The sequence below is a fragment of the Somniosus microcephalus genome, unplaced genomic scaffold (assembly GCF_052327205.1).
Source record: "Somniosus microcephalus isolate GS21.2 unplaced genomic scaffold, FLI_Smic_1.0 unresolved_chr4, whole genome shotgun sequence".
Classification (NCBI taxonomy): Eukaryota; Metazoa; Chordata; class Chondrichthyes; order Squaliformes; family Somniosidae; genus Somniosus; species Somniosus microcephalus.
Genome location: NW_028225182.1, coordinates 56,626,285 through 56,633,904, shown reverse-complemented (window position 1 = coordinate 56,633,904; position 7,620 = coordinate 56,626,285).

Sequence of the window (7,620 nt, the reverse complement as noted above, 5' to 3'; positions counted from 1 at the left end):
TGGGGGTGTGTGTCCCTGGCTGTACCTTCGGTCCCTGGGTTGGGGGGGGTGTGTCCCTGGCTGTACCTTCGGTCCCTGGGTTGGGGGGTGTGTGTCCCTGGCTGTACCTTCGGTCCCTGGGTTGGGGGGTGTGTGTCCCTGGCTGTACCTTCGGTCCCTGGGTTGGGGGGGTGTGTCCCTGGCTGTACCTTCGGTCCCTGGGTTGGGGGGGGTGTGTCCCCGGCTGTACCTTCGGTCCCTGGGTTGGGGGGTGTGTGTCCCTGGCTGTACCTTCGGTCCCTGGGTTGGGGGTGTGTGTCCCTGGCTGTACCTTCGGTCCCTGGGTTGGGGGGTGTGTGTGTCCCTGGCTGTACCTTCGGTCCCTGGGTTGGGGGTGTGTGTGTCCCTGGCTGTACCTTCGGTCCCTGGGTTGGGGTGTGTGTGTCCCCGGCTGTACCTTCGGTCCCTGGGTTGGGGGGTGTGTGTCCCTGGCTGTACCTTCGGTCCCTGGGTTGGGGGGTGTGTGTCCCTGGCTGTACCTTCGGTCCCTGGGTTGGGGGGTGTGTGTCCCTGGCTGTACCTTCGGTCCCTGGGTTGGGGGGTGTGTGTCCCTGGCTGTACCTTCGGTCCCTGGGTTGGGGGGTGTGTGTCCCTGGCTGTACCTTCGGTCCCTGGGTTGGGGGGTGTGTGTCCCTGGCTGTACCTTCGGTCCCTGGGTTGGGGGGTGTGTGTCCCTGGCTGTACCTTCGGTCCCTGGGTTGGGGGGTGTGTGTCCCCGGCTGTACCTTCGGTCCCTGGGTTGGGGGGTGTGTGTCCCTGGCTGTACCTTCGGTCCCTGGGTTGGGGGGTGTGTGTCCCCGGCTGTACCTTCGGTCCCTGGGTTGGGGGGTGTGTGTCCCTGGCTGTACCTTCGGTCCCTGGGTTGGGGTGTGTGTCCCCGGCTGTACCTTCGGTCCCTGGGTTGGGGTGTGTGTCCCTGGCTGTACCTTCGGTCCCTGGGTTGGGGTGTGTGTGTCCCTGGCTGTACCTTCGGTCCCTGGGTTGGGGTGTGTGTCCCTGGCTGTACCTTCGGTCCCTGGGTTGGGGTGTGTGCCCCCCGGCTGTACCTTCGGTCCCTGGGTTGGGGGGTGTGTGTCCCTGGCTGTACCTTCGGTCCCTGGGTTGGGGGGTGTGCGTCCCTGGCTGTACCTTCGGTCCCTGGGTTGGGGGGGGTGTGTCCCTGGCTGTACCTTCGGTCCCTGGGTTGGGGTGTGTGTGTCCCTGGCTGTACCTTCGGTCCCTGGGTTGGGGTGTGTGTCCCTGGCTGTACCTTCGGTCCCTGGGTTGGGGTGTGTGTCCCTGGCTGTACCTTCGGTCCCTGGGTTGGGGTGTGTGCCCCCCGGCTGTACCTTCGGTCCCTGGGTTGGGGTGTGTGTGTCCCTGGCTGTACCTTCGGTCCCTGGGTTGGGGGGTGTGTGTCCCTGGCTGTACCTTCGGTCCCTGGGTTGGGGTGTGTGTCCCCGGCTGTACCTTCGGTCCCTGGGTTGGGGTGTGTGTCCCTGGCTGTACCTTCGGTCCCTGGGTTGGGGGGTGTGTGTCCCTGGCTGTACCTTCGGTCCCTGGGTTGGGGTGTGTGCCCCCCGGCTGTACCTTCGGTCCCTGGGTTGGGGTGTGTGTGTCCCTGGCTGTACCTTCGGTCCCTGGGTTGGGGGGTGTGTCCCTGGCTGTACCTTCGGTCCCTGGGTTGGGGGGTGTGTACCCCTGGCTGTACCTTCGGTCCCTGGGTTGGGGGGTGTGTGTACCCCTGGCTGTACCTTCGGTCCCTGGGTTGGGGGGTGTGTGTCCCCGGCTGTACCTTCGGTCCCTGGGTTGGGGGGTGTGTGTACCTCTGGCTGTACCTTCGGTCCCTGGGTTGGGGGGTGTGTGTCCCTGGCTGTACCTTCGGTCCCTGGGTTGGGGTGTGTGTCCCCGGCTGTACCTTCGGTCCCTGGGTTGGGGGGTGTGTGTACCCCTGGCTGTACCTTCGGTCCCTGGGTTGGGGGGTGTGTGTCCCTGGCTGTACCTTCGGTCCCTGGGTTGGGGTGTGTGTCCCTGGCTGTACCTTCGGTCCCTGGGTTGGGGTGTGTACCCCTGGCTGTACCTTCGGTCCCTGGGTTGGGGGGGGTGTGTACCCCTGGCTGTACCTTCGGTCCCTGGGTTGGGGGGTGTGTGTCCCTGGCTGTACCTTCGGTCCCTGAGTTGGGGTGTGTGTCCCTGGCTGTACCTTCGGTCCCTGGGTTGGGGTGTGTGTCCCTGGCTGTACCTTCGGTCCCTGGGTTGGGGTGTGTGTACCCCTGGCTGTACCTTCGGTCCCTGGGTTGGGGGGTGTGTGTCCCTGGCTGTACCTTCGGTCCCTGGGTTGGGGTGTGTGTGCCCCCTGGCTGTACCTTCGGTCCCTGGGTTGGGGGGTGTGTCCCTGGCTGTACCTTCGGTCCCTGGGTTGGGGGGTGTGTACCCCTGGCTGTACCTTCGGTCCCTGGGTTGGGGGGTGTGTACCCCTGGCTGTACCTTCGGTCCCTGGGTTGGGGGGTGTGTACCCCTGGCTGTACCTTCGGTCCCTGGGTTGGGGGGTGTGTCCCTGGCTGTACCTTCGGTCCCTGGGTTGGGGGGTGTGTACCCCTGGCTGTACCTTCGGTCCCTGGGTTGGGGGGTGTGTACCCCTGGCTGTACCTTCGGTCCCTGGGTTGGGGGGTGTGTACCCCTGGCTGTACCTTCGGTCCCTGGGTTGGGGGGTGTGTGTCCCTGGCTGTACCTTCGGTCCCTGGGTTGGGGTGTGTGTACCCCTGGCTGTACCTTCGGTCCCTGGGTTGGGGGGTGTGTGTACCCCTGGCTGTACCTTCGATATCTGGGTTGGAGGGGCGAGCAGGATTGCCTCCACCACCTGTGTGCTGCTCGTTACAAGACCAGCGAGGCTCCTTTTTGTGGGGGTTTTTACAGCGTGCTGATGCCTGGGACTGGCTCCGAGTGGCAGGAGGCAGGAGGCAGCCCGCGCCAGGGAGGCTTGGGAGTGAAAGTCTCGCTCCAACGCTGCTGGGTTTCCCGGTTTTGGAGCGAGAGCCTGAAGTGGGAGAACGTCCTACGTCCAGTTGTCGAGATTGCGGTCCCAAACCTGCCCCTCGCACCGGGAGCGGCGGGTCACTCGTACACCGAGTCCCCGTTTACAATCGGTTCACTGAATAATTGCCTCAGCTTCAAAAAAAAACGTACTAATAATCCCACACCGGTTGCTGTATGTGGCGGCTCTGACTGGCATTTGGTTTGAATTGTTAGTTTTGAGTTCATGTACCCTGAGAAGTGAAATTTGTACACGCCGTTTTGAAATTCTGTAAAGTTGTATCTTAACAGCAATAAAAGTGTATATCTCTCTCATTGTAAACAGTAGTGGCTTTCTGATTCATAGCTCGCTCGCCGGGCTCGGGCCCGTGCACACTCGCCGGCTGGGCCGGGCTCACGCCTGCGCACACTCTGCTGATACTAGGCCGATACTCTCTGGAGTTCAGAAGAATGAGAGGTGATCTCATTGAAACATGCAAGATTCTGAGGGGGATTGACAGGGTAGATGCTGAGAGGCTGTTTCCCCCTGGCTGGAGAGTCTAGAACCAGGGGTCACCGTCTCAGGATAAGGGGTCGGCCATTTAGGATGATGAGGAGGAATTTCTTCACTCAGAGGGTGGTGAACCTGTGGAATTCTCTGCCCCAGAGGGCTGTGGAGGCTCAGTCGTTGAGTATATTCAAGGCTGAGATCGATAGATTTTTGGACTCGAGGGGAATCGAGGGATATGGAGATCGGGCGGGAAAGTGGAGTTGAGGTGGAAGATCAGCCATGATCTCCTTGAATGGCGGAGCAGGCTCGAGGGGCCGAATGGCCGACTCCTGCTCCTAATTCTGATGTAACCCCTCCCTCTCCTAATTTAAAGACCTTTAGTAGAGTTGGCACACTAGAGTTTTTCCTGTGGTACAGACGGTACAGTAGCGTAGTGGTTATGTCACCGGACCAGTAATCCAGAGGCCTGGACAGATGATCCAGGGACGTGAGTTCCAATCCCACCACGGCCGCTGTGGAATTTAAGTTCAGTTAAATAAATAAATCTGGAATAAAAAGCTAGTATCAGTGATGGTGACCATGAAAGTATCAGATTGTCGTGAAAACCCATCTGGTTCACTAATGTCCTTTAGGGAAGGAAATCTGCCGTCCATACCCGGTCTGGCCGATATGTGACTCCAGACCCACGGCAATGTGGTTGATCCTTAACTGCCCTCTGAAATGGCCCAGCAAGTCACTCAGTGGTACTCAGGAAGGTGGCTCACCACCACCTGCCCGAGGGCAGTTAGGGATGGGCAATAAATGCCGGCCTTGCCGTGAGTTAATAAATAAAAAGACTGGAACTGGGAGAGGCAAAACTGAGGTGTCACTACTGGCAGACAGACCAATTACAGCATAACCGTTTATGTAGAGAATTTCCATTATCATAGTTACATGGAATGTACAGCACAGGAACAGGCCATTCGGCCCCACTGCTCCGTGCCGGTGTTTCTGCTCCACACGAGCCTCCTCCCACCCCTCTTCATCTCACCCTATCACCATATCCTTCTGTTCCTTTCTACCCCCCCCGCCCCCGCCATGTGCTTATCCAGCTTCCCCTTAAATGCACCATAGCGCAGATGGAGGCCATTCGGCCCACCGTGCCTGTGCCAGCTCTTTGAAAGAGCTCTCCAATTAGTTAGCAAATGAATTTATAATTGAAAAAAAGTTAACACAAAAATGTGACAACAGGAAGTAAGGTTGTGTGGACATGGTGTGTAATAATTTTAATAGTTATAAATATATGGACAGTTACCATCAAGATATTAAGGGGAACAGAGAGGGTAGAGAGAGAGAAACTATTCCCGCTGGTTGGGGAGTCTCGGACTAGGGGGACAGAGTCTAAAAATTAGAGCCAGGACCTTTCAGGAGTGAAATTAGGAAACACTTCTACACACAAGGGTGGTAGAAGTCTGGAACTCTCTTCCGCAAACAGCAATTGATGCTGGGTCAGTTGTTAATTTTATATCTGAGATTGATAGATTTTTGTTAACCAAAGGTTTTAAGGGAGATGGGGCAAAGGCAGGTAGATGGAGTTAGGTCGCAGATCAGCCCTGATCTCATTGAATGGCGGAACAGGCTCGAGGGGCTGAATGGCCTCCTCCTGTTCCCGTGTAGCAGGCTCGAGGGGCTGAATGGCCTCCTGTTCCTGTGTAACAGGCTCGAGGGGCTGAATGGCCACCTCCTGTTCCTGTGCAACAGGCTCGAGGGGCTGAATGGGCCTCCTCCTGTTCCCGTGTAGCAGGCTCGAGGGGCTGAATGGGCCTCCTGTTCCTGTGTAACAGGCTCGAGGGGCTGAATGGCTTCTTCCTGTGTAACAGGCTCGAGGGGCTGGATGGGCCTCCTCCTGTTCCTGTGTAACAGGCTCGAGGGGCTGAATGGCCTCCTGTTCCCGTGTAGCAGGTTCGAGGGGCTGAATGGCCTCCTGTTCCTGTGTAACAGGCTCGAGGGGCTGAATGGCCACCTCCTGTTCCTGTGTAACAGGCTCGAGGGGCTGAATGGCCACCTCCTGTTCCTGTGTAACAGGCTCGAGGGGCTGAATGGGCCTCCTCCTGTTCCTGTGTAACAGGCTCGAGGGGCTGAATGGGCCTCCTCCTGTTCCTGTGTAACAGGCTCGAGGGGCTGAACGGCCTCCTCCTGTTCCTGTGCAACAGGCTCGAGGGGCTGAACGGCCTCCTCCTGTTCCCGTGTAGCAGGCTCGAGGGGCTGAATGGGCTCCTCCTGTTCCCGTGTAGTAGGCTCGAGGGGCTGAATGGCCTCCTGTTCCTGTGTAACAGGCTCGAGGGGCTGAATGGCCTCCTCCTGTTCCTGTGTAACAGGGTCGAGGGGCTGAATGGGCCTCCTCCTGTTCCTACTCTCATAACATTGACCTCTCTCCTATAAGAATTAGGAGCAGGAGTAAACCATTCGGCCCCTCGAGACTGCTCCGTCATTCAATGCGATCATGGCTGATCTGCACCATCAACTCCACTTTCTTGCCCGATCCCCATAATCCCTCGATTCCCCTAGAGTCCAAAAATATATCGATCTACTTTTCAGTGGCAGCATTGTCTGCTTTTATTTCTGATTCAGTTTTTCTTTTTATCTGAAAACATTTTTGCATTTAACAAAAAATAGGATTTGCAGGAGTCATAGAGTTTTACAGCACAGAAAGAGGCCCTTCGGCCCATCGTGTCCACGCCGCCCATCCACCCCTGCCCTGTCTAATCCCATTTTCCAGCATTTGTTCCATAGCCTTGTATGCAATGGCATTTCAAGTGCTCATCCAAATGCTTCTTGAATGTTGTGAGGGTTCCTGCCTCTACCACCCTTTCAGGCAGTGAGTTCCAGATTCCAACCACCCTCTGGGTGAAAAAGTTCCTCCTCAAATCCCCTCTAAATCTCCTGCCCCTTACCCTGAATCTATGCCCCCTTGTTATTGACCCCCGTACTAAGGGGAAAAGTTCCTCTTTATCTACCCTATCTATGCCCCTCATCATTTTGTACACCTCAATCAGGTCCCCCCTCAGCCTTCTTTGCTCCAAGGAAAACAACCCCAGCCTGTTTAGTCTTTCTTCATAGCTGAGGCGCTCCATCCCAGGTAACATCCTGGCGAATCTTCTCTGCACCCTCTCCAAAGCAATCACATCCTTCCTATAGTGAGGCGACCAGAACTGCACACAGTACTCCAGCTGTGGCCTCACCAGCGTTTTGTACAGCTCCATCATAACCTCCCTGCTCTTATATTCTATGCCTCGGCTAATAAAGGCAAGTATCCCATATGCCTTTTTAACCACCTTATCTACCTGTTCCGCTGCCTTCAGGGATCTATGTACATGTACACCAAGGTCCCTCTGACCCTCTGTACTTCCTAGGGTCCGACCACTCATTGTGTATTCCCTTGCCTTATTTGTCCGTCCAAAATGCATCACCTCGCACTTTTCAGGGTTAAATTCCATTTGCCACTTTTCCGCCCATCTGACCAACCCGTTTATATCGTCCTGTAGCCTGAGGCTTTCCTCCTCGCAATTTACCACCCCACCAATTTTCGTGTCATCTGCGAACTTACTGATCATACCTTTTACATTCTCATCCAAATCATTTATGTAGATCACAAACAACAAGGGACCCAGCACCGATCCCTGAGGTACCCCACTGGACACAGGCTTCCAGTCACAAAAGCAACCTTCGACCATCACCCTCTGCCTCCTGCCACTCAGCCAGTTTAGGATCCAACGCGCCAAGGCACCCTGGATCCCATGGGCTCTTACCTTCTTGACCAGTCTCCTATGCGGGACTTTGTCAAAGGCTTTACTGAAGTCCATGTAAACCACATCCACAGCATTTCCCTCATCCACCCCCCTAGTCACCCCCTCGAAAAATTCAATCAGATTTGTCAGACATGATTTACCCTTGACAAAGCCATGCTGACTATCCCCGATTAATCCTTGCCTCTCCAAGTGGAGACTAATTTTGTCCCTCAGAATTTTTTCCAATAATTTCCCTACCACAGATGTTAGGCTCACTGGCCTGTAATTCCCTGGTTTATCCCTGCTACCCTT